We start from the raw sequence: 4,128 nt of genomic DNA, 5'->3' as shown, positions 1-4,128 counted from the left end.
TTGCTTTACTTGAGATGGAACAGTTACCAATATGATCACCTGTATCTTTCAGGGAACTGGGATTTTTTTTGCATTATTTAAAACCATTTCCATCATGATATATGATTTGCACAATCTTAAAAGATAAGCAATAATGTAGTTGTTACGACTTTTGTAAATATTGTTTTCAAACATGTAAATTTTGTGGAGTGTAGCACTCTAACAGAATGAAGGGTGGTGTTATTCCATTTTTATGTAATTCATGTTCTCCCTAGTCATTAATGCAGTGATCACTGTGTCTTGTTCATTGGGCATGAAATAAACTATGATAGTTATGGCTAAAAGTGTGAACATTTCAAGTAATTAAAAGGTTTGTAATATACATGTGCCATATTATCACCAGGATTCAGACCAGTAGGAAATTGCCATGTAGATGCACAAATGAGTGTCCATTAAATATTGTAAAGCACACTGAAAAGATGTATAAACTTTAACTCAAAGTAAAAAGAACAGGAAATGCCTTTTACAAATTATGTTTTTGGTCCTTTTTCTTTTAAGTCCTTGTTTGGAATCATATCTTGTTTTGAGGAAGATAGCAAGTTTAGTGAAAACCAGTGTTTTTATCATTGATGTATGATATCAACATTAATGCCTAGCAGAGACAAAAGTCTTGGTTACAGCTAAACTAAGACTATTCTTACTATTCATGCTATTGGCACTTTGTTTCTTGGACACCACAAGAAGGCAGTAAAATCACGAAATCATGAAATCATATAGTCTTTTGACCTTATGATAATACTGTCAACTGTATTAATATAAATCATACTGTAGAGATTATTGTATTTTTTAAATTATATTTTTGTCATACATAGACTTATTTTCAAATTTTGAAAAATACACATTGAAAAGATTTTTATTCAGTCATTGTTAAGAAGTAGATCCTTTTCAGTTGGTTGAAATGATGTTATTATTATCACCGTCAGTGATATTTTCATTATTAATTAGGTTTTCTTTGTTTTGTTTCACATCTATTTGTATGAAAACTTTCAGCAATCAGGGCATTCTCAAGCGTAAATTGTGTGAGTGGACTGATGTCTTGTCGATAGACAGCACTCCAGTGTATGCAGCAGATGGAGAAGATTAGATTGTTGTTGAAGAAACATCAGCCGCCTCTTTGAAACATCCAAGTCTGTTGCATTTTCTTTGCAGGTTTTCCAGTGTTTGAAATAAAATGATATTGGTAACTACTTGTTTACCTTTCCATGATATATACCAGTATTTGTGCACCTACTTCTAAGCTTGGTATTCAAAACAGGTTATTTTTGTTGTTGCCAGAAGATCATCCCAACAAGCACATTATTTCTTGATGACAATATTGTTTCATCATAGATTGCAAAACCTTTAGTATTTATTTTCAAAGTACATTTAACCAGTTAACATCAGATGACATGGTATCAGGGCAAGTGATGGCATCACTTCCTGTTAGGAATGCAATATCAAGTCATGGTTTTTTATATGGCCAGCATGCTGGTTGGTCATACACGTAGCAGGTGGCCATGGCTTCAGCAGGCAGTAAGCGTGTTTATGTGTGTGCGTGCGTGCGTGCGCATAAAAGAAAATACAGTAAAATATCTTTCAGGTGAGAAATAAGAGATATGAAATCTTTTGTCATATGAAAACCATAGACACTAACTGATAAAGCCCTCTCCAAGACTTAATATGCAATGGAATAAAGTTGCAATATATTGTACTGCTAGGTGCTAGATTGTAAATTTCCCCAGCAGACTTGAGCAAAAAAAAGCTAGATCTACGCAATGCTGCAGCAGCAGACAATGTGAGTTGATTTTTTGTGATTTTTAGCTTTTTTTTCTTAGTTTTTTATTTTTCTTTATTTTTTTATGAACTGTGTATATACATACTTCCAACATTTTTAGTTATTTATGCTCTAAGATTTTGAAGTATCATTAAACTAGATTTTCACCAGATTTCATCAAATATTGTCTGGTTTCAAACTTCTTTTTTTACTAATAAACTTCAAATTTCAAAATTTCACCATCTGGCAATGCTCATACATACATACATATATAACCACAGAGTAAGAAAGAGACATTTTGTCTGTACCAATAATACAATAGGATGGCATCCAGCACCACTATGAAAACAGCAGCAGTCAGCATAGGCATTAGCATCTATGAACTACCATGGGTAAGGGTAACCTAGTTTAAGTTTGTGTAAAATGACTTTGGCACCTCTTGAGATGCTTGCAGAGTGTAACAGTGGCACATAGCCTGTTGTGTTGAGTACCAGGCCTTGCTGAGGGACATCTCGTATAGTTTATCTGTAGATGACTTTAAATTGCATTGCTCTCAAGAGTGCATGCTGAATGCACAGAACTCCTTGCAGACTGCAATAAACAAGGTTTCACAATGAACTAGGTACCAGAGTTTCTCACAACACTTTTGTAGCTCTACCAAGTGCTGTCAGAAGCAAGATGGACTAAGGGTGTGAAGCCAATGTATCAGCCTCTCCCAACTTTCTCCAGTTACTGAACCCAGTACACAATGAGTAATTAAGGATCTTCAGCCAGTCTCCTAATTATAAGATTGTACTTGACCCTTGAATGGATGTCTTGATTGGATTATTTAACCCATTTGCGCCAGTTGACATGCATCTTAGCCTCTATTGCCATGATAGATCTAGCATGCAGAGGCTGCATATGCTTGTTATCTTCATAGTGGGAGCAGTATTAGGCAAATAATCAGCCTGGCGTGAATGGTTAAAATATTACTGCTGCACCAACATCTAAGGTCATTACGTAGGATTGTGACATTAGCTTATAAGCTTAAAATTAAAATATTTAAGCTTTTTTAACATAAAAGCTTAGAAAAATAAGCTTTTTATTAAAAACTTAATCCAAGAATATTCTTTTTAAATAATGTTCAGTCTGTGCATCTTTAATGTTCTAATTTTGTTTACAGAGTTAAACTTTATTCATATCAAAGATTTCCAATATTATAGACAAAAAGGTAATTGTTTGAATGGAATTTATAATTGTTAAAGCACAAACAATTAATAAAGAATTATTTTCCAATATGAGAGAGAGAAAAAAACTACGTTGACCAGAGAAGAATAAAAAAAAAAAAAAAAAATTTGAGAAGAGAAAATGAGGTGTTATGTTGACCCTGCAGCCCTGTAAGTGAACAGTATTCACGACAGAACTGCAAGATCAACAGGTAAGTCTCTGTTAAGTTTTGGTTTCATTTTATGGATAAAAATGGATTCTAATGTTCTAATGTCCTGTTTATTTGACTTCGCTATTATGTTAAAATTTATTTATTGGAAAAAATATGTTTATTGATTGTTTGTGCTTTAACAATTATAAATTTCATTCAAACAATTACCTTTTTGTCTATAATATTTGAAATCTTTTATTTGTCTGTAATGTATTATTATTATTGTAATTTTATTCATATATCATTCTGTATATACGTGTAGTGAAATAAAGTGATTGAAACCACAACTACTTTCTTCCATCAACACATCGCTCTTTCAGCTCTACAATTCCTTGCAAATGATAGAATTGGCATATCAGTTATTAGATAGCAGATTCTTAAGTATTTCCGTCGGTTACTTAAAGGTAAGTTAGTAGCATTTTCATAGTTCCATAGATGTAATATTTATTTCTAAATCATAAACTTTACTACTTTCTCAACATTTCAGCTTGCAAAGATGCCAAAAATTCAGGCACACAAGCTCAAAAGAAAATTACTCGACGAGTTCAAAGACTGTGAGGATGTTGATGGAGTGATAGAGGGCAAGTTTTGTCATGTGAAGGTGAGAAAATGGTATAAACGTCAAGTATTTTCTTAATCTAGTTTTCAGAGGCAAGACAGAATCGGACACTCAATGACGGTATAACACTCACTGAATGCGACGTTATTAGTTTGTTATATTAGAATGAACTGCTATTCATCTGAATATATTAATATTAGAAAATGTTGAAATATTCGTTAGCCACTTAAAATTGAGTCTTATCAAGTAATGAAACCGTTGTTGGAAAATATTTTTTATACGCTTAACCCATTCACGCCGGGGCCATTCCGGCTTTGCACGGTCGCTATACCGAGGTTTTCGAACGCATCATCCGAA

The 4,128-nt window shown here is 33.2% G+C and overlaps 1 protein-coding gene across 1 annotated transcript in view; it reads left to right on the top strand.

Annotated features, from left to right (window-relative positions):
* Positions 1-1,223, top strand: part of opm (transmembrane emp24 domain-containing protein opossum) — a 9,138-nt gene extending 7,915 nt beyond the window's left edge. Inside the window, exon 6 of the mRNA XM_043032268.2 lies at positions 1-1,223. This exon is cut by the window's left edge and continues 393 nt beyond it. The gene's annotated coding sequence lies outside the window, so the exon portion shown is untranslated.
* Positions 1,224-4,128: the final 2,905 nt, after the last annotated feature.

Source organism: Penaeus japonicus, unplaced genomic scaffold (genome assembly GCF_977035675.1).
Source record: "Penaeus japonicus unplaced genomic scaffold, GWHDUDI00000001_assembly GWHDUDI00000003, whole genome shotgun sequence".
NCBI lineage: Eukaryota > Metazoa > Arthropoda > Malacostraca > Decapoda > Penaeidae > Penaeus > Penaeus japonicus.
The sequence above is the reverse complement of the archived record's forward strand: the minus strand, read 5'-3'. Positions and strand labels throughout refer to the sequence as shown.